This window comes from Ovis canadensis, chromosome 2, assembly GCF_042477335.2.
Source record: "Ovis canadensis isolate MfBH-ARS-UI-01 breed Bighorn chromosome 2, ARS-UI_OviCan_v2, whole genome shotgun sequence".
NCBI classification, from domain to species: Eukaryota; Metazoa; Chordata; class Mammalia; order Artiodactyla; family Bovidae; genus Ovis; species Ovis canadensis.
Genome location: NC_091246.1, coordinates 93,476,288 through 93,499,626, shown reverse-complemented (window position 1 = coordinate 93,499,626; position 23,339 = coordinate 93,476,288). Strand labels below are relative to the sequence as shown.

At 38.3% G+C, this 23,339-nt stretch overlaps 1 non-coding gene across 1 annotated transcript; it reads left to right on the top strand.

Moving 5' to 3' along the window:
- The first annotated feature begins 14,363 nt into the window (after positions 1–14,363).
- Positions 14,364–14,466, top strand: LOC138434839 (U6 spliceosomal RNA). The gene has a single exon (XR_011254915.1). It is a non-coding gene; the product is annotated as a U6 spliceosomal RNA (small nuclear RNA).
- Positions 14,467–23,339: the final 8,873 nt, after the last annotated feature.

Sequence of the window (23,339 nt, the reverse complement as noted above, 5' to 3'; positions counted from 1 at the left end):
TTTTAATTTTTTAGTTTTAATGAAATACATATGCAGAACAGTACATAGAACACATAGTTATTACACAGTTTATAATTGCTAGTATAAGTACAAACTCTTGTGTAATCATCACACAGGTCAAGAATAGGACATTGCCAACATTCCAAGTAGAATATTACTTCTTCATGGAAGAAAGAAGGAAGCCAGGAAAAGGCACAAATTCTACCTAAAATACATGTGATACCTATAGCTATCAGTACAAAGAGCGGAAACCATGAGAAACCTACAGATCACATGCATCTTCTAGTTTCACAATAAGGTCAGGAAAATCTTATGAAATCAGTTCAGTTCAGTTCAGTTCAGTTCAGTTGCTCAGTAGTGTCCTACTCTTTGCGACCCCATGAATCGCAGCACACCAGGCCTCCCTGTCCAACACCAACTCCCGGAGTTCACTCAAACTCATGTCCATCGAGTCGGTGATGACATCCAGCCATCTCATCCTCTGTCGTCCCCTTCTCCTCCTGCCCCCAATCCCTCCCAGCATCAGGGTCTTTTCCAATGAGTCAACACTTTGCATGAGGTGGCCAAAGTATGGGAGTTTCAGCTTCAGCACCAGTCCTTCCAATGAACACCCAGGACTGATCTCTTAGGATGGACTGGGTGGCTCTCCTTGCAGTCCAAGGGACTCTCAAGAGTCTTCTTCAATGCTACAGTTCAAAAGCATCAATTCTTTGGCACTCAGCTTTCTTCACAGTCCAACTCTCACATCCATACATGACTACTGGAAAACCATACTCTTGACTAGACAGACCTTTGTTGGAAAAGTAATATCTCTGCTTTTGAATATGCTATCTAGGTTGGTCATAACTTTTCTTCTAAGGAGTAAGCGTCTTTTAATTTCATGGCTGCAATCACCATCTGCAGTGATTTTGGACCCCCAAAAAATAAAGTCTGACACTGTTTCCACTGTTTCCCCATCTATTTCCCATGAAGTGATGGGACCAGATGCCATGATCTTCGTTTTCTGAATCTTGAGCTTTAAGCCAACTTTTTCACTCTCCTCTTTCACTTTCATCAAGAGGCTTTTCAGTTCCTCTTCACTTTCTGCCATAAGGGTGGTGTCATCTGCATATCTGAGCTTATTGATATTTCTCCCAGCCATCTTGATTCCAACTTGTGCCTCTTCCAGCCCAGCATTTCTCATGATGTACTCTGCATAGAAGTTAAATAAGCAGGGGGACAATATACAGCCTTGACATACTCTTTTTCCTGTTTGGAACCAGTCTGTTGTTCCATGTCCAGTTCTAACTGTTGCTTCCTGACCTGCATACAGATTTCTCAAGAGGCAGGTCAGGTGGTCTGGTATTCCCATCTCTTTCAGAGTTTTCCACAGTTTGTTGTGATCCACACAGTCAAAGGCTTTGACATAGTCAAGAAAGCAGAAATAGATGTTTTTCTGGAACTCTCTTGCTTTTTCCATGATCCAGCGGATGTTGGCAATTTGATCTCTGGTTCCTCTGCCTTTTCTAAAACCAGCTTGAACATCTGTTAGTCCATGGTTCATGTACTGCTGAAGCCTGGCTTGGAGAATTTTGAGCATTACTTTACTAGTGTGTGAGATGAGTGCAATTGTGCAGTAGTTTGAGCATTCTTTGGCATTGCCTTTCTTTGGGATTGGAATGAAAACTGATCTTTTCCAGTCCTGTGGCCCCTGCTGAGTTTTCCAAATTTCCATATTGAATGCAGCACTTTTGCAGCATCATCTTTCAGGATTTGAAATAGCTCAACTGGAATTCCATCACCTCCACTAGCTTTGTTTGTAGTGATGCTTTCTAAGGCCCACTTGACTTCACATTCCAGATGTCTGGCTTTAGGTGAGTGATCACACCATCGTGATTATCTTGGTTGTGAAGCTCTTTTTTTGTACAGTTCTTCCATGTACTCTTGCCAACTCTTCTTAATATCTTCTGCTTCTGTTAGGTCCATCCTATTTCTGTCCTTTATCAAGCACATCTTTGCATGAAATGTTCCCTTGGTATCTCTAATTTTCTTGAAGAGATCTCTAGTCTTTCCCATTCTGTTGTTTTCCTCTATTTCTTTGCATTGATTGCTGAGGAAGGCTTTCTTATCTCTCCTTGCTATTCTTTGGAACTCTGCTTTCAGATGCTTACATCTTTCCTTTTCTCCTTTGCTTTTCACTTCTCTTCTTTTCACAGCTATTTGTAAGGCCTTCTCAGACAGCCATTTTGCTTTTTTGCATTTCTTTTCCATGGAGATGATCTTGATCCCCGTCTCCTGCACAATGTCATGAACCTCCGACCATAGTTCATCAGGCACTCTGTATCAGATCTATGCCCTTAAATCTATTTCTCACTTCCACTATATAATCATAAGGAATTTTATTTAGGTCACTAGACCTGAATGGTCTAGTGTTTTTCCTCACTTTCTTCAATTTAAGTCTGAATTTGGCAATAAGCAATTCATGATCTGAGCCACAGTCAGCTCCTGATATTGTTTTTGCTGACTGTATAGAGCTTCTCCATCTTTGGCTGCAAAGAATATAATCAATCTGATTTCAGAGTTGACCATCTTGTGTTGTCCATGTGTAGAGTCTTTTGCGTTGTTGGAAGGGCTAAATCAGTGTTTCCCAAAGTCTGCCTCCTCAGAACCCAAGTCCCCCAGAAGATCATCTCTTAAAAAAAACATTACATAGTCAAGTGAATTTTGGATACACCCTGTATAACAGATGCACATTGGAATGATTTACAATGCACATTACTATATTAATGCCTCAGAAATCTTGAAGTAAAGAGATCTCTAATTTTTTTTTGATGCAGCTATCCTTAACTTACTAAGAGTGCTTTGTGTGTCAGAAACTATCTAAATAAAGCAGTTCTGGGTTAATTTAAGTTCGTATTAATAATGTAACTTTTTTTCCCCAAGCCTGTGAAGTATTATCTTTCTTTTTGCTTCCACCCTATGGAATCCACAGTTGATTTAGCTTAAAGTAATAGAGAGATTTTTCCCCCATTATTAAATGAAGCTTCACTTTGACATTTATCAGTTCCTATTTAAATCTTGAGAGAAGTCCTTTCATTTACTGTATTGCTTTTTCAATCTCTTACATTTCATCCAGACTTCATATCTGAAACACTTTCTCAAGGACTTTTGAAGAATTGTATTTTATAATGCTAGGGTATTTAGAAGAAATATTTCCTTATTCCTATGAATTTATTTTGCTTTGCTAACAACAGCTGACAGAACTTTACCTTTGCATTTTAGGAAGACTTTTGCAAGGTATGTTGACAGGTCAGTTGATGGTCTAGCAATTCTATTAAGGAATTGTAGCTGTTAAAAGTACCACTTTTCTAAAGAATGTATACATCACTTGAAAAATCAATCCGTAGAATTCTACATTTCATTCCTTTCATCTTTTTGCTAACATCAGTTTCACTGTCAAATTGAAGCAACTGGAAACTTGGTTGACCAGAATATACCATTCCCTAACTAGTCTAAGATACCAAGGTGGTGCCTCCCTGTCCTCATTGTCACTCTACTGCTCTCCCAGACCTGAAGTTCCCAACTGTCCCTATCCCTGCTTACAACCTCTATTATTAGCTGAAACATCAAGAAAGTTGAATGATACAAGTAAAAGCAGATGTATTTAATCATCATGTTAAACACGCCTACTTCTAACAATTCTTTTTGTGCTTCTGTTGGACAGTCTGAAGAAAAGCCTGGATCCAAGTAGGAGGCATAGAGCTGGGGGAAAGGAAGCTGGTTAATAACAGACCTATGTTATTTTACAAAAATCATTTGATTATAACGTTTAAAATAAGACATATCTTTGGTGGTTCAGTCGCTAAGTCATGACCGACTCTTGTGACCCCATGGACTGTAGCCCCCCAGGCTCCTCTGTCCATGGGATTTTCCAGGCAAGAATACTGGATTGGATTGCTCTTTCCTTCTCCAGGGGATCTTTTCAATCCAGGGATTGAAACCGGGTCTCCTGCATTGTAGGCAGATTCTTTACTGACTGAGCTATGACAGCTCTCTAAAATATATCCTTAAGTATATAAAATTTGATTGTGAAATTGTCCCGATCATTATTACTGCATTAAAAAATCACTACAAACCAGGTAGCATAAAATGATCATTTTTATTTTATTTTTTTTTATTTTTATTTTTACTTTATTTTGTTTTACAATACTGTATTGGTTTTGTCATACATTGACATGAATCTGCCACGGGTGTACATGAGTTCCCAATCATGAACACCCCTCCCACCTCCCACCCCATATCATCTCTCTGCATCATCCCCGTGCACCAGCCCCAAGCATCCTGTATCCTGTATCGAACATAGACTGGTGATTCGTTTCTTACATGATAGTATACATGTTTCAATGCCATTCTTCCAAATCATCCCACCCTCTCCCTCTCCCAGAGTCCAAAGTCTGTTCTATACATCTGTGTCTCTTTTGCTGTCTCGCATACAGGGTTATCATTACCATCTTTCTAAATTCCATGTATATGTGTTAGTATACTCCAGGTGTTTCTTGACTTCCTACTTTTTCATTCCAGTCCCCTATAATGAAAAGGACACCTTTTTTGGGTTTTAGTTCTAAAAGGTCTTGTAGGTCTTCATAAAACCGTTCAACTTCTGTTTCTTCAGCGTTACTGGTTGGGGCATAGACTTGGATAACTGTGATATTGAATGGTTTGCCTTGGAGACGACCAGAGATCATTCTGTCGTTTTTGAGATTGCATCCAAGTACTGCATTTCGGACTCTTTTGTTGACCATGATGGCTACTCCATTTCTTCTGAGGGATTCCTGCCTGCAGTAGTAGATATAATGGTCATCTGAGTTAAATTCACCCATTCCAGTCCATTTTAGTTCACTGATTCCTAGAATGCTGACGTTCACCCTTGCCATCTCTTGTTTGACCACTTCCAATTTGCCTTGATTCATGGACCTGACATTCCAGGGTCCTGTGCAATATTGCTCTTTACAGCATCGGATCTTGCTTCTATCACCAGTCACATGCACAACTGGGTATTGTTTTTGCTTTGGCCCCATCCCTTCATTCTTTCTGGAGTTATTTCTCTACTGATATCCAGTAGCATATTGGGCACCTAATGACCTGGGGAGTTCCTCTTTCCGTATCCTATCATTTTGCCTTTTCACATGGTTCATGGGGTTCTCAAGGCAAGAATACTGAAGTGGCTTGCCATTCCCTTCTCCAGTGGACCACATTCTGTCAGACCTCTCCACCATGACCCACCCGTCGTGGGTTGCCCCACAGGCATGGCTTGGTTTCATTGAGTTAGACAAGGCTGTGGTCCTAGTGTGAATAGATTGACTAGTTTTCTGTGAGTATGGTTTCAGTGAGTCTGCCCTCTCATGCCCTCTTATATCACCTACCATCTTACTTGGGTTTCTCTTACCTTGGGAGTGGGGTATCTCTTCACGGCTGCTCCAGCAAAGCACAGCCGCTGCTTTTTACCTTGGATGAGGGGTATCTCCTTACCACCGCTGTTCCTGACCTTCAGCATGGGATAGCTCCTCTAGGCCCTCCTGTGCCTGCTCAGCCACCACTCCTCCCTCTTCAAACAACACAAGAGAAGACTCTACATATGGACATCACCAGATGGTCAACACCGAAATCAGATTGATTATATTCTTTGCAGCCAAAGATGGAGAAGCTCTATACAGCCAACAAAAACAAGACCCAAGACCAGGAGCTGACTGTGGCACAGATCATGAACTCCTTATTACCAAATTCAGACTCAAATTGAAGAAAATAGGGAAAATCGCTAGACCATTCAGGTATGACCTAAATCAAATCCCTTATGATTATACAGTGGAAGTGAGAAATAGATTTAAGGGCATAGATCTGATAGATAGAGTGCCTGATGAACTATGGACAGAGGTTCATGACACTGTGCAGGAGACAGGGATCAAGACCATCCCCATGGAAAAGAAATGCAAAAAAGCAAAATGGCTGTCTGGGGAGGCCTTACAAATAGCTGTGAAAAGAAGAGAGGCGAAAAGCAAAGGAGAAAAGGAAAGATATAAGCATCTGAATGCAGAGTTCCAAAGAATAGCAAGAAGAGATAAGAAAGCCTTCTTCAGTGATCAAGGGAAAGAAATAGAGGAAAACAACAAAATGGGAAAGACTAGATCTCTTTAAGAAAACTAGAGATACCAAGGAAATATTTCATGCAAAGATGGGCTCAATAAGAGACAGAAATGGTATGGACCTAACAGAAGCAGAAGATATTAAAAAGAGGTGGCAAGAATACACGGAAGAACTGTACAAAAAAGATCTTCACGACCCAGATAATCATGATGATGTGATCACCAATCTAAGGCCAGACATCTTGGAATGTGAAGTCAAGCGGGCCTTAGAAAGCATCACTACGAACAAAGCTAGCAGAGTTGATGGAATTCCAGTTGAGCTATTTCAAATCCTGAAAGATGATGCTGTGAAAGTGCTGCACTCAATATGCCAGCAAATTTGGAAAACTCAGCAGTGGCCACAGGACTGGAAAAGGTCAGTTTTCATTCCAATCCCAAAGAAAGGCAATGCAAAAGAATACTCAAACTACCGCATAATTGCACTCATCTCCCATGCTAGTAAAGTAAGGCTCAAAATTCTCCAAGCCAAGCTTCAGCAATACGTGAACCATGAACTGGTTTTAGAAAAGGCAGAGGAACCAGAGATCAAATTGCCAACATCCACTGGATCATGGAAAAAGCAAGAGAGTTCCAGAAAAACATCTATTTCTGCTTTCTTGACTATGTCAAAGCCTTTGACTGTGTGGATCACAACAAACTGTGGAAAACTCTGAAAGAGATGGGACTACCAGACCACCTGACATGCCTCTTGAGAAATCTGTATGCAGGTCAGGAAGCAACAGTTAGAACTGGACATGGAACAACAGACTGGTTCCAAATAGGAAAAGGAGTATGTCAAGGCTGTATATTGTCACTCTGCTTATTTAACTTCTATGCAGAGTACATCATGAGAAATGCTAGACTGGAAGAGGCACAAGTTGGAATCAAGATTGCTGGGAGAAATACCAATAAGCTCAGATATGCAGATGACACCACCCTTATGGCAGAAAGGGAAGAGGAACTAAAAAGCTTCTTGATGAAAGTGAAAGAGGAGAGTGAAAAAGTTGGCTTAAAGCTCAACATTGAGAAAACGAAGATCATGGCATCTGGTCCCATCACTTCATGGGAAATAGATGGGGAAACAGTGGAAACAGTGTCAGACTTTATTTTTTTGGGGTCCAAAATCACTGCAGATGGTGATTGCAGCCATGAAATTAAAAGACGCTTACTCCTTGGAAGAAAAGTTATGACCAACCTAGATAGTATATTCAAAAGCAGAGACATTACTTTGTCGACTAAGGTCCGTCTAGTCAAGGACATGGTTTTCCAGTGGTCATGTATGGATGTGAGAGTTGGACTGTGAAGAAGGCTGAGCGCCGAAGAATTGATGCTTTTGAACTGTGGTGTTGGAGAAGACTCTTGAGAGTCCCTTGGACTGCAAGGAGATCCAACCTGTCCATTCTGAAGATCAACCCTGGGATTTCTTTGAAAGGAATGATGCTAAAGCTGAAGCTCCAGTACTTTGGCCACCTGATGCGAAGAGTTGACTCATTGGAAAAGACTCTGATGCTGGGAGGGATTGGGGGCAGGAGGAGAAGGGGACGACTGAGGATGAGATGGCTGGATGGCATCACGGACTCGATGGCCGTGAGTCTGAGTGAACTCCAGGAGATGGTGATGGACAGGGAGGCCTGGCATGCTGCGATTCACGGGGTCGCAAATATTTGGACACAACTGAGTGACTGAAGTGAACTGAACTGAACTGTGTTAGTATACTGTATTGGTGTTTTTCTTTCTGGATTACTTCACTCTGTATAATTGGCTCCAGTTTCATCCACCTCATTAGAACTGATTCAAATGTATTCTTTTAATAGCCTAGTAATACTCCATTGTGTTTATGTACCACAGCTTTCTTATCCATTCATCTACTGATGAACATCCAGGTTGTTTCCATGTCTTGGCTATTATAAACAGCTCTGCAATGAACATTGGGGTACACGTGTCTCTTTCAATTCTGGTTTCCTCCATGTGCATGCCCAGCAGTGGGATATCTGGGTCATAAGGCATTTCTATTTCCAGTTTTTTAAGGAATCTCCACACTGTTCTCCATAGTGGCTGTACTAGTTTGCATTCCCACCAACAGTGTAAGAGGGTTCCCTTTTCTCCACACCCTCTCCAGCATTTGTTGCTTATAGACTTTTGGATTGCAGCCATTCTGACTGGTGTGAAATGGTACCTCATTGTAGTTTTGATTTGCATTTCTCTGATAATGAGTGATGTTGAACATCTTTTCATGTGTTTGTTAGCCATCTATATATCTTCTTTGGAGAAATCTATTTAGTTCTTTGGCCCGTTTTTTGATTGGGTCGTTTATTTTTCTGGAATTGAGCTGCAGGAGTTGCTTGCATATTTTTGAGTTTAGTTGTTTGTCAGTTGCTTCATTTGCTATTATTTTCTCCCATTCAGAAGGCTGTCTTTTCACTTTGCTTATAGTTTCCTTTGTTGTGCAGAAGCTTTTAATTTTAATTAGATCCCATTTGTTTATTTTTGCTTTTATTTCCAGTATTCTGGGAGGTGGATCATAGAGGATTCTGCTGTGATTTATGTCGGAGAGTGTTTGGCCTACGTTCTCCTCTAGGAGTTTTATAGTTTCTGGTCTTACATTTAGATCTTTAATCCATTTTGAGTTTATTTTTGTGTGTGGTGTTAGAAAGTGATCTAGTTTCATTCTTTTACAAGTGGTTGACCAGTTTTCCCAGCACCACTTGTTAAAGAGACTGTCTTTAATCCATTGTCTATTCTTGCCTCCTTTGTCAAAGATAAGGTGTCCGTAGGTGTGTGGATTTATCTCTGGGCTTTCTATTTTGTTCCATTGTTCTATATTTCTGTCTTTGTGCTAGTACCATACTGTCTTCATGACTGTGGCTTTGTAGTAGAGGCTGAAGTCAGGCAGGTTGATTTCTCCAGTTGCATTCTTCTTTCTCAAGATTGCTTTGGCTATTCGAGGTTTTTTGTATTCCCATACAAATCTTGAAATTATTTGTTCTAGCTCTGTGAAAAATACTGCTGGTAGCTTGATAGGGATTGCCTTGAATCTGTAGATTGCTTTGGGTAGTATACTCATTTTCACTATATTGATTCTTCCAATCCATGAACATGGTATATTTCTCCATTAGTGTCCTCTTTGATTTCTTTCATCAGTGTTTTATAGTTTTCTATATATAGGTCTTTAGTTTCTTTAGGTAGATATATTCCTAAGTATTTTATTCTTTTTGTTGCAATGGTGAATGGAATTGTTTCCTTAATTTCTTTTTCTACTTTCTCAATATTAGCGTATAGGAATGCAAGGGATTTCTGGGTGTTGATTTTCTATCCTGCAACTTTACTATATTCATTGATTAGCTTAGTAATTTTCTGGTGGAGTCTTTAGGGTTTTCTATGTAGAGGATCATGTCATCTGCAAACAGAGTTTTATTTCTTCTTTTCCAATTTGGATTCCTTTTATTTCGTTTTCTGCTCCGATTGCTATGGCCAAAACTTCCAGAACTATGTTGAATAGTAGCTGTGAAAGTGGAGACCCTTGTCTTGTTCCTGACTTTAGGGGAAATGCTTTTAATTTTTCAGCACTGCAGATAATGTTTGCTGTGGGTTTGTCATATATAGCTTTTATAATAACATGATCATTTTTAGAATGACCACAGAAACTGTGGGTCATGCATTCATGTAGAGTACAGTTTGTTTCTGCCCTTTGATATTTTGGTCTTAGCTGAGGGAGATTCAGAGATCTGAGGCTGGGGACCCACTTCCTAGATGGCTTCTTTACATACATGTGTGGCACTTTGAAATGGATGGCTGGAAAGCCGGTGTCAGGTGAGATAGTTGGCTGAGTACATCCACACATCAGCTTTTCATAGTCAGACTTCTCATACTGCTGACCATTGTCTCAACAAATAAGTCAGAGCACTCAAAGCCTTTTATGATCTGGTCTCAAAAGTCTCCAAACATCACTTAAACTATATATTCTTGGTTCCAGCAACCTCACCCAGATACAAGGGGAATGGACATAGATCCCATATCTCAATGAAATAATTGTCAAAAATTTAGCTGCCATAGAAATACTTTATAAAAATTTCAACATTTTCTCCACCAAAAGAATTTCTAGATTTCCTCTCTCTGATTTACCTGAAATAAAGTGAAGTGGCATGATAGAATGATTTGCAGCAACTTGAAATACAAACTCTCAGAGAAAAGTGACAGAGACTTAGGGTTGAAGCTTGAGAGAAAATTGAGTGAGCTTTGGTGAGGGAGTTACTATCTTAATTTTTGCTGAAAAGAGAAAAATAAACAAATATAAGCTATGAGACTTGGCTGAGAAATGAAGAAGGGACCTTATAACATGTAAGATCTGATCAAAGTTTCATCTATTACTGGCATTAATCAGACTGATTGCCAGAATATATTAGTAAAGAGCATGCACTTCCCTGGATTAGAAATTCATATCTGGGGGTAACAGACTAATCCTTCGTAGGATATGAATGAATCAACTCCTCAGGTGGATATACACATTTGTGTCCTCCTTCAATGTTAGTCCATTCATCTACTCACACAGTCCTTCAACAAACAAGTACTGAGTACTGCCTGTACTGTACTGTTTGTTGACACCACATGTATAAATGGTATCATTGGTCTCTGCTCTTAGACAACTCAGTCTAGAGCAATTTTCATACATTCACTTTCTCAGCTTCTTTTTTAAAGCAACTCTGTCACAGCAGAAGTTTAAAATCTAGATATATCACTAAGATGTTAGTGAAATAAGAAATACCCAAAGAACTAAAAGTCACTAAGCAGTGTATCAACGAGTCATGAAATAAATAGTATGCATAGGAGATAATTTCAGACTATATAGGGATCACTATAGAACTAGACAAACTAAAGATGGCTTCATGGAGTTGTTCTAGAGATACGTCCTCTAAAAAGAGATAACTAACTCTTTCCCTGATGGCTCAGAGGGTAGAGTCTGTCTGCAATGTTGGAGACCTGGGTTCAATCCCTGGGTAGGGAAGATCTCCTGGAGAAGGAAATGGCAGCCCACTCTGGTATTCTTGCCTGGAAAATTCCATGGACGTAGGAGCCTGGGGGGCTACAGTCCATGGGGTCACAAAGAGTCAGACACCACTGAGCAACTAAGTTTACTTTAACAACCAAATACTGAGATTTATTTGTACCAGGGCTTCCCAGGTGATGCTATAGTGGTAAAGAATCTGCCTGCCAATGCAGGTGACATCAGAGATGCTGGTTTGATCCCTGGGTCAGAAAGATCCCCTGGAGAAGGTCATGGAAACCCACTCCAGCATTCTTGCCTGGAGAGTTCCATGGACAGAGAAGCCAGGTGGGCTACAGTCCATAGGGTCACAAAGAGTCAGACATGACTGAAGTAACTTAGCACACAAGCATACATTTGTGAAGGTATGTGAAGATTAAGAATTTCTATATAAAAAATAAAGTACAGAAAACATTCTATGCTTTTAAATTTATCCAAACCAAGCTATATTTAGCTTCCAGCCTCCATTGGCCAAGTCTGGTGAAAATAACAACATCAATAACTATTTTGTAATTTACCACTACATTTCATTCCCTTACACACCTCTCCCTCTTTCTCTCTTTGCCCACACCCCATTCTTCTCATTCATTTATTTTATACTATATCAAGATATCAGATCTTACAAAGGCCAAGAAAAAATAGAGGAAATTCCCAACCAATGGTCACTCTTGGCCATTGTAAAGCACTGTCCTTGTTAACACAGTTCATTCAGAGGTGGACAATGTTGCTATTGGTTCAAATCCACGTTGTCAAAATTGTTTCTGTGGACTTTCTCCTAGTCTGCCAAGTCAACATTGGGTTCACTGCCCAACTTCTTGGGTACTTTCACAAAGAAACCTAGGGTAAACTTTCCTCTGGGGTAAGAAGGCCTAGAACACATGAAAACATAAAGCTGACCGTCCTGTCCAGAAAGGACAGGAAACATTTTTTTAAATATGATTTTTTATTCTGTTGTTGGTAAATCCTTTCCAGCAAAAAAAAATTCTAAGAACAAGGGAATAAAATTATTAATATATTGTCATGCCACAAGTGATAACTGCACTTTCTCTTATTTAAAGGTTACTAACTTATAGCAAAAACTACATTGGTAAAAGAGAAGATTAAAGCACACGATTTTTTTTTCTACACCAGCACACGAATTTGAATACCTATTAGCTGCCCAAATATGAGAAAAAATATGTAAATGGCCTTGGTAACAGGAAAATGAAAAGGCATTTCTGTTTAGCTTTACATCTAACATATTTAGAATCAACCATTTTTGCTCTAATTCTGCCATCACTTTTACACTACTTGATATTCATTGTAACTTATCCAATCATAAGAAATTCATTTGACCTTTGGAGATTATAGACTGAATATTGTCATACAATTTGTATATCTTTGAGGATCAATTGCTCACCAATACTATGAGCTTTATTCCTACTTTGAAAACTCAGCTGAAACAATGGTTTTTCATAACAATAGTTTTTCATTGACAAGCACACAGCAGTAATCCTGGTTTGTTTGTTTTTTTTTCTCTCTCTCTCTTTGCCCTTTTGATGGAGGCACTTTCAAGGCAGCATCTCAATATCAGAGATTTCCATTGTTAACATGTTACTTTAATCTGTCTTCTAGCTATACCACCAACTGAGGAATATTAACCATATTTTACATTTCAGTAGTCAATCTGCTCATTCTATTTATTTTGTGAATGAAATAGCTAGATGTAATTCTTAGCAGATCATACTAACAAATGGTGTCATTATCAGTATAAATCTAATAACACTGCATTTAAATATGATTTCTCCGTTGAGAGCCTCATTTTAGAGGAAGTTAAAATTACTCCCATCAGGGATATAACAGAGTTAAGGGTTTTGCCCAACACACTGAGCTATTAAGATAATCAGAAAACTTTTTTCCTAGGTTTCAATCTTTATGACCACATTCATCCCTACTCTTCACTAAGTACTATCTATAATTTAATAGACTCTGCACATTTTAACTACATCTACCAAAACAAGCTGCAAACACCTATGGATTTGTGAAACATTATTGCTCAAAAACTCTTTGGCAGTTTTGAAACTTGGTTGCACATTGGAGTCACCCAGGGAGCTCTAAAATATGCTGTTGTCTCGGTCACGCCCCAGAGACTGTAATTTAATTGGTATAAGGCCTGAGCATCAGTATTTTTAAAAGCTCCCCAGCTGATTCTAATACACAGACAAAACTGAGAACCACTGTTCAAACCTTTGTTTTACGGATAAGACAATTACCCCTATCAGTGACACATATAAATTTGATGTTAGAGCTAAAGCTAAAACTCCAGTTTTCAGAATTTCAATTAATAACTCTTTTCATTAGCTCAAGGCTTTTCAATAGTGTTTCTCTGGGACTAGGGTTCCTCAGAAATACTGCTGCTGCTGCTGCTGCTGCTGCTGCTGCTGCTGCTGCTGCTGCTGCTACTGCTGCTGCTGCTAAGTCACTTCAGTCGTGTCCGACTCTGGGTGACCCCCATAGACGGCAGCCCACCAGGCTCCCCCATTCCTGGGATTCTCCAGGCAAGAACACTGGAGTGGGTTGCCATTTCCTTCTCCAATGCATGAAAGTGAAAGTGAAGTTGCTCAATCGTGTCCGACTCTCAGCAACCCCAAGGACCGCAGCCTTCCAGGCTGCTCCCTCCATGGGATTTTCCAGGCAAGAGTACTGGAGTCGGGTTCCATTGCCTTCTCTGCAGGGGCCGTGAAAATGATGAGAGATGAAAGAGGAGAGGTCTGATCCCACTTCAGTTGAGTTCAATCACTCAGTCATGTCCGACTCTTTGCAACCCCTTGGACTGCATCACACTGGGCTTCCCTGTCCATAACCAACTCCCAGAAACTGCTCAAACTCATGTCCATCGAGTTGGTGATGTCATCCAATCATCTAATCATCTGTCATCCCCTTCTCCTCCTGCTTTCAATCTTTCCCAGCATCAGGTCTTTCCCTAATAAAAAGCTTAATTTATATTTTTTAATATGTTGGACTCAGTTGCAAGATTTTTTCTAGGGGAAGAAAAAGAAAAAACAGGGGGAAAAAATATATACTTGTCTAAAGTAAAAATAAGTTTTAAACTTCACCATCTCAGAAAAAGAGACAGAGAGAAAGGGATAGAAGGAGAGAGAGAGGAGAAAAGGAGGGAGGAAAGAGTGCTTGCTTCAGCAACACATATGCTAAAATTGGAATGATACAGAGAAGACCAGCATGGTCCCTACACAAGGATGAATTCACAAAAAAACTCATAGAATTCACAAAATGCTCCATTAAAAACAAAAGAAGGGAAACTTATGACCTTTTAGATAACCTGAGGCCAGTGGTAAAGCTATTTATATATATATATATATATATATATATATACATATATATAAATGTAAATCTGGGGATTTTATTAGTTTAAATTTAACACAATGAAGAGTCCTTAAGCCAGAAAGTAACTGCTTTTAACATCCCAATGTGTATTTTATAATTCTTAAGGAGGAATGTGTCCTTCCATGGTATGAAGTGGGTTGAGGACACCTCTGAAGAGCCTAGTTTTGAGAAGAGACATGGACTTTTCACTAAGCAAACAAGAAAGAGAATTGGACAAGATGAAAGGTCAAGAGAGGAGGCCAAAAAGATCTTAAGGACAAAGACAGGAAAACTGGATAGAAAACGCTACAATAGGAACTCTTGTTCCTGATAGAAACTAGGCTCACGCTTACTTTATAGGCTAAATGAAAAAGGCAAACAACTTGAGAAGAAGAGAAAGTGAAGAACAGCTGTTCCATCATCATCTCTGCATAGAATACCTCCACATCCATTTTATCCTCAGAGCAGGCTGGAGCAGTGAAGTTAAACTACAGTGCTGAACTTGGCTATCCATTAGCTAGGATATCAGCTAAGACTCAGTCAACATCTATCAAAATCTTGGAGGTTGATGCTTAACATTTATCTCTTTAGTTTTATTTATTCATATTACTGCCTTAGGGTCCAGCAATTATCCATTCTTTTATTTTGATTTTGATAGATGTATATTTCCCATTACTCATAACATATGAAATAGAATCTCATTGACATGTTTTGTTACTAACTGGAAATTATAATTTATAATAAGAATAGTAGTCATATATTGATCACCTTCCATGTGCCAAACAACATGAGTATCACCCTATAAAGATCACCCTTAATCATCACAAAAACACTATGAAGTTAATGTTGCTGTCTTCTTCTCATGGTGAACCCTGGGCTCAATAAGGTTATATTGACCAAAATGAGACAATTTTTAATTTATTTTTGTCAAGATTTCCAAAGTCTGTGTTCTTTCCACTGCTCTACTATGTTGTTTCATTCTCTCTACTGACCCCTAAATCAAATGGAAATGCCCCCATGCTTCTGAAACATGTAGGCTTGCAATATTAAGCATATTTGAACTACTTTTTTCCATTAATGGCACTCCATTTCCCTTTCTATTCAGAAACCCCTGGGAAACAACTACTTTACCATGAGTTGCAGATTAAAGGAAAATTAAAAAGTAATTATAAAAAGCATTTCATGACATACAAGGACAATTATTTCTGAATGAGACCTTATAAAATTTCATCAAATTTTATGAGCTGTAAGCATTGTATTATATATTAATGAATCCAGAAGGCTATATAACATATAATACTTAATCTTTGGCTTATCTACCTTATTGCAGACAATTAAAGACACTATTTTTGAAAATCCTTTTTTTTGCTTTCCTGTAGCAGAATATCTAGTAAAACTTTGACATTGTTATCAATCTGAGTTTGAAATGCTAAACGGTTTCCTGTTAGAATTCATAAAAATATAAGATACAGGACCCTTTTTTACCCCATTTACAAGGATGCATATCTTAACTCATCTTCTCTAAATCTATCACAGTATAAATCTAACTCACATCATACTAAAGTATGATTTTGCCTGATGATTTTGTATTACAAACTCTATACACAGAGTTTTCTTAATGACTGACACTTAGTTGCAATATAATAAATACTCAGCTTCCCAAGAGTGACTTCATTTCCAATTCTATCTTCTTCCATATTTAAATCCTTTACCATCCATCTCTGCTTGCTGGAAAAAACAGTTAAAAGTTCAGTTCAGTTCAGTCACTCAGTCTTGTCTGACTCTTTGTGACCCCATGAACTGCAGCACGCCAGGCATTCCTGTCCATCACCAACTCCCGGAGTCCACCCAAACTCATGTCCATCGAGTCGGTGATGACATCCAGCCATCTCATCCTCTGTCGTCCCCTTCTCCTCCTGCCCCCAATCCCTCCCAGCATCAGGGTCTTTTCCAATGAGTCAACACTTTGCATGAGGTGGCCAAAGTATGGGAGTTTCAGCTTCAGCATCAGTCCTTCCAATGAACACCCAGGACTGATCACTTAGGATGGACTGGTTGGATCTCCTTGCAGTCCAAGGGACTCTCAGGAGTCTTCTCCAATGCTACAGTTCAAAAGCATCAATTCTTTGGCACTCAGCTTTCTTCACAGTCCAAATCTCACATCCATACATGACTACTGGAAAACCATAGTCTTGACTAGACAGACCTTTGATGGAAAAGTAATATCTCTGCTTTTTAATATGCTATCTAGGTTGGTCACAACTTTCCTTCCAAGGAGTAAGTGTCTTTTAATTTCATGGCTGCAATCACCACCTGCAGTGATTTTGGAGCCCCCCAAAATAAAGTCTGACACTCTTTCCACTGTTTCCTCATCTATTTCGCATGAAGTGATGGGACCAGATGCCATGATCTTCGTTTTCTGAATGTTGAGCTTTAAGCCAGCTTTTTCACTCTCCTGTTTCACTTTCATCAAGAGGCTTTTTAGTTCCTCTTCACTTTCTGCCATAAGGATGGTGTCATCTGCATATCTGAGGTTATTGATATTTCTCAGTATCAATAGCAATCTTGATTCCAGCTTGTGTTTCTTCCAGCCCAGCGTTTCTCATGATGTACTCTGCATATAAGTTAAATAAGCAGGGTGACAATATACAGCCTTGACGTACTCATTTTCCTATTTGAAACCAGTCTGTTGTTCCATGTCCAGTTCCAACTGTTGCTTCCTGACCTGCATATAGGTTTCTCAAGAGGCAGTTCAGGTGGTCTGGTATTCCTATCTCTTTCAGAGTTGTCCACAGTTTATTGTGATCCACACAGTCAAAGGCTTTGGCATAGTCAATAAAGCCGAAATAGATGTTTTTCTGGAACTCTCTTCCTTTTTCCATGATCCAGCGGATGTTACTGAGTACTTAATATATCCTAGATATTTTAATTATTTTAAATAAAAAATCTCTATTTATCCTTATGAGAGATCTATAAAGGGAATACAAATATTACCCCCATTTTACAGGTAAGAAAACTGAGTTTAAATAATGTACTCAAATTTATTCATTTAACAAGCATAGAACATGGAGTCAAGTCTAAGTAGTCTAACTTGAGAGCTTTTTAATGACTTAGCTATTTTTTACCATATAGCTTTCACTCCATTTAGACCCTTCTGTGAGTTTGCCTTAAGTTACTATAATTCGTTGCCTGCACAAACTCAGAAAATGCAAGAGAGCACCTCTGTCCCTTTTATTCCTTTATCATCTTACTATTTCCTATGATAAGACCTTGAACAAAATAGGTGCCCAACAAGCTGAACTAAATTATTAAAATAAATTGATCTAATTAGATGAATCATTTATTCATTCCATAAATATTATTAAACATGTCTCTGTACCACTTACTGTGATACATGATAGAAAGCGAATGGTCAACAATGTAGGTAAGGGTCTTCTTTACTTTCCTGTAGAAAACAATTCTACTTAGCGTTTTTGATGGTACCCTTCCAGTTGTCAGTGAAAGAAACTCAACCAAAACTAGCTTGAGTTAAAAGGTAACTTAATGACTTACACTCTCGAGAAATCTAAGTGACTGACTTCAAACACAGTTAGATCTAGGTTTTAGAAATGCCATAAGAAATTTCTCTCTCTCAATTCTGTTTCCCTCATTGTTTTATCCTTAGACAGAGCTCTTTCCATGTGATGGTAACAAGAGCTCCCCGGGCCTCCAACTTATAATATTTCCTAAGGGGTAAGAAAGTACTTTTCCTTAAAGTTCCAGCAAACACTTTTGGTGGAGTTCTCATTGGCCGTGCTTGGGTCATACATTCATCTCTAAGACAATTAAAATGGCCAGACTAATTGGCCTTGCCTTGGTAATGTGCTCATAGCTCACTGTGGTGGGAGAGGGGGAGTGAACACTAGAAGAAGGGAAGCTTGCCAATAAACCACATACCTACTGCTATTAAGGAAATAAGAACGTTTACTCCTCCATAAACTCACTGGGCAAGAAACAGTTCCTGTTTCTTTCAAAGAAATTACCCTTCATAAAATGATTTCCACCACCAAGAAAGATTTTTTTAAAAACCTTAGTTTAAATCATTTTGTGGTATTTGTGACTCTACTAAATTTACCCATTATATTCAACCCATTAGTTTTGAAAAAGTGACAAACTCACCACAAAAAGCAACAACCTAGTAGTAAGATTCTAAACAGGTGTATGCACTAAAGTAGCTGCAATTGAAAGATATTTTTATTTTAAAAATCCAAATATGAACAAACACTTAATTGCTTCTTCTAGATTATTGGAATTATAATCTCTTCAACCCACACCAGATGCACAGAAAACCATTCCTAAGCTCAGTTTAAACAATCTTTATTAGCATAGCAGCAGTGATCTCAAAAGCACTTAATAAGGACTGTCACAAGTTGGTTCATCAAAAATGAATTCAAAGTCAAAGTGATTCACATAATAAAATTCTGAAAAACAAAACTGCACCAAATACAGCTCTAATATGTAAAACATACTGGTCAAATCTGAAATTAACAGGAAGGTCAGGGAATGGAAAGCAAATAGGAATAACTGAAATACTCTTTAAATTCTTTCACTGTGGGGGACTGAATATATAAGCAGTGAAAAACATCTAGTTGATTATGGGAACATGGAGCAATCAAAGTGTTTTGTTTTGTTTTTTTAAAGAAAGAGCAAGAAACCAAGGCAGCTAAAGGGAATAACTTAGAAACAGATAAGGAATAAAAATAAGAAAGCAGCTGACAAACTGAAAGAGGTGACTGAGGAATCCTTAGGGGACAATGAAAGAAAGTGGGCTTTAACAAAATGTAGCAACAGACTTTCAGCTATAATAAAAAATCTCATGAGATATTAACAATGACTTTATTAGTTAAAATCAGAACTAGATGTAGCTAATATCATTTCTGATATTGATTAGATAGCATCAATCCATAAGGAAAAAATCCATCAAGTATTATTAGAGAAAAATATAAGGGTACCAAATTATATATGCATACTGCATAAACTAGGCTAAGTATACAGCAATAAAAAGGGGGAGTTTGAGATACTCAAATCAATAGGCAATTCAGTAAATAAAATTGATGGGAGCCTCTTTTTTCCAAGGGATTTGAGAGTATTGTGTCAGACAAGAAGGTCTCCTCAGGACAGTGAGCTCATGTAAAAGAAAGAAATGTTCACTAAAATGCTAGTAAAGGAATGGAGACCCAGATTAGACTTCTACTTAGCGTATCACCCTTTTTTTTTAAGTGTGACAGGAAGAATTTTACATGTTCATCAAAGAACATTTCATTTTCTCTAAAGCACATAGCAAGACAATACTTTGCAATTAGGTGGAAACATGTGAATGAATTCTGAGCAGCAGAATGTGGGAAGAAGTGATAAATAATACTGTCATGCCTCGCCCTGAAGTCCCTTGAGCCATCCTTCAAGTTCTTTCCTCCTTTGTCCAAGGAGATGATAGAGTCACTACATAAAAGAGGGCTGGTGCCCTGAGAACTGCATGGAGAAAAGCCTCCTTGTGGACCCAAGGGCATCTATGACTTAAATATTAAATAAGAAATAAAAATATCAGCTGATATCCACCCATCCTGGTTCATACACAAACATTCATCCAAACTTACTGAATAAAATTGAATTGTTTACATTGTAAAACCAGATGAGTTTTTAAAATGAAAGTTAAAAATAGATAAGAAGGTAGAGTCCTGCAGTACAACTAAAGGACAGGGATAGATGAAGTGGAACAATTAGTGAATTCACATTATTTGAAGTGGCAAAGGGGTGTTTAAGAGAAAGGATGTCTAATATAAACTTGAATTATATGCTGTGCTTTGCTGCACTGCACATTAATCCCCTTCTTGGATACCAAATCTTATGTAAACCTTGCTAAGTTCAAAGCCTTAAAAAATATTATCTTATGGGGATGACCCAGAAAGATGTTATGGGGAGGGAGGTGGGAGGGGGGTTCATGTTTGAGAATGCATGTAAGAATTAAAGATTTTAAAATTAAGAAAAAAAAAATATTATCTTGATAGTGAAAGAGTGGTATCCAGGTAGTGTCAGAGGAGTGTGCACAGGAGATGGAACAGAGTGAAGATTAAGAATTAAGTAACAGCAGCTTCCTCACCCATTCTGTGAGAACAGCATCACCCTAAAACCAAAGCCAGATAAAGATATTACCAGAATGAAAAAACCTAGAGATCAATAACTCTCATGAATATAGTTGCAAAAAATCAACAAAACATTAGAAAATCAAATGGCCAAGTAGGATTTATGTCAGGTAACAGTATTGGGAAAACTGGATATTCTTTCATATGCAAAAGAATGAAATTCAACCTCTATCTTACATCACTCACAAAACATTAGCTGGAAATAGATTAAAGAATTAAATGTAAAACATAAAACTGTAAAATTCCTAGAAAAAAAAAAACAGAAGAAATTCTCCTTGATATTAGTCTGGGCAACAATTTTTCTTGGATATGACACAAAAAATAAAGGCAATAAAAGCAAAAATAAGCAAGTGGAAATACGTAAAGCTAAAAAGCTTTTGTTCACCAAAGGAAACCATCAACAAAACCAAAGGAAATCTATGGAATGGGAGAAAACATTTCTGAACTATATTATCTAATAAGACATTAATATATAAAGTATATAAAGAAATAATACAAGTTAATAGCAATGATACTAATAATATGAATAGAAAATGGACAGAAGACCTCAATAGACATTTTTCCAAAAAAGACATACAAAATGGCCAACAGGTACACGAGAAGATGCACAGCATCACTAGTCATCAGGGAAAGATGAAACGAAATATCCTTGAGGCATCACTTTCTGCCTGTTAGAATGGCATCATCAATCATCAAGAAACAGTGGATAGGGACTTACATGGTGGTCCAGTGGTTAAGAATCCACCTTGCAATGCAGGGGATACAGGTTCAATTCCTGGTCACGGAAATAAGATCCCATATGCCATGGGAGAACTAAGACCACGAGCTACAACTACTGAGTCCATGTGCCACAACTAGAGAGTCTGTGTACCACAACGAAAGATCCTGCCTGCTGCAACAAGATGCAAAGCAGCCAAATTAAAAAAAAAAAAAAAAAAGACAAGGGATATATGCTGGGAGTGTGAAGTAAAGGAAATCCTAGTGCCTTGCTGGTGGGGATGTAACTAGTACAGCCACTGTGGAAAACAGTATGGGATTGCCTCAAAAAATTAAAATTAGAATTGCCGTGTTGTTGCTGTTCAGTCACTAAAGCAGGCCCAACTCTGTGATCCCATGGACTGCAACACACCAGGCCTCCCTGTCCTTCACTATCTCCCAATGAAGTGAAGTGAAGTGAAGTGAAAGTCGCTCAGTAGTGTCCAACTCTTTGCGACCCTACTATCTCCCAGAGTTTGCTCAAACTCATGCCTATTGAGTCGGTAATGCTGTCCAACCATCTCCTCCTCTGTCACCCCCTTCTTCTCTTGCCCTTAATTTTTCCCAGCATCAGGGTCTTTTCCAGTGAGTTGGCTCTTTGCATATGGTGGCCGAAGTACTGGAGCTTCAGTTTCAGCATCAGTCCTTCCAATGAATACTCAGGGTTGCTTTCCTTTAGGATTGATTGTTTTTATCTCCTTGCTGTCCAGGGGACTCTCAAGAGTCTTTTCCAGCACCACAGTTCAAAAACATCAGTTTTTTCTATGCTCAGCTTTCTTTATAGTCCCACTCTCACATCCATATGTGACTACTGGTAAAACCATCACTTTGATTATTCAGACCTTTGTTGGCAAAGTGATATCTCTGCTGTTTAATACACTGTCTAGGTTTGTCATAGCTTTCTTTCCAAGGAGCAAGCGTCTTTTAATTTCATGGCTACAGTCACCGTCTGCAGTGATTTTGCAGTCCAGAAAATAAAATCTGTCATTGTTTCCACTTCTTTTCATTCTATTTGCCATGAAATGATGAGACCAGAGGCCATTATCTTAGTTTTTTGAATGTTGAACTTTATTCCACCTTTTTCACTCTCCTCTTTCACCCCGTGATAGTATGAAAAGAATTTCCATATGATCCAACAATTCCACTTCTGGGTATATATATAAAGGAAATTATTATCTTAAAGAGATATATGGACTCCCATATTTGATGCAGCAATAGTCACAGTATGGAAACAGCCTGTTTGCCGATGGATGAATGGAACAAGAAACTGTGGATACAAAACAGAATACTATTCAGCCTTGAAAAAGAAGAAAATTCTGTTATCAGTGATGACATGGATGAGCCTAGAAGAAATTATGCTAAGTGAAATAAATCAGGCAAGTAAAGAAAAACAAATACTGCGTGGTATCACTTATATGTAGAATCTTAAAAAAAAAAAACTGTACTAATAGAAACAGAGAACAAAACTGTGATTGCCAAGAACTGGAGTTGGGGAAAATAGGGAGAGTTTGGTAAAGGTTACCAACTTTTAGTTACAAGATGAATAAAGTCTGAGGATCTAATATATGACATGGTAACCACAGATGATAACACTGTATCATTGAAATTTGCTATTAGAGCACAACTTAAGTGCTTTCAAAAAAAAAAAAAAGTAGAAGATGCTTCATTTTGTATTCATTGTAAAAAAATTGAGAAAAAACATAAAAATTATCTAAAAATATTGACAGCCCATAATCCCAACACTCAGAGTACCACTAGTATCATTTTAACAATTATAATTTAATGTTAATAACTGATACTAACTTCTATATCCCTATTTTTACTACGTAAACATTTATCATT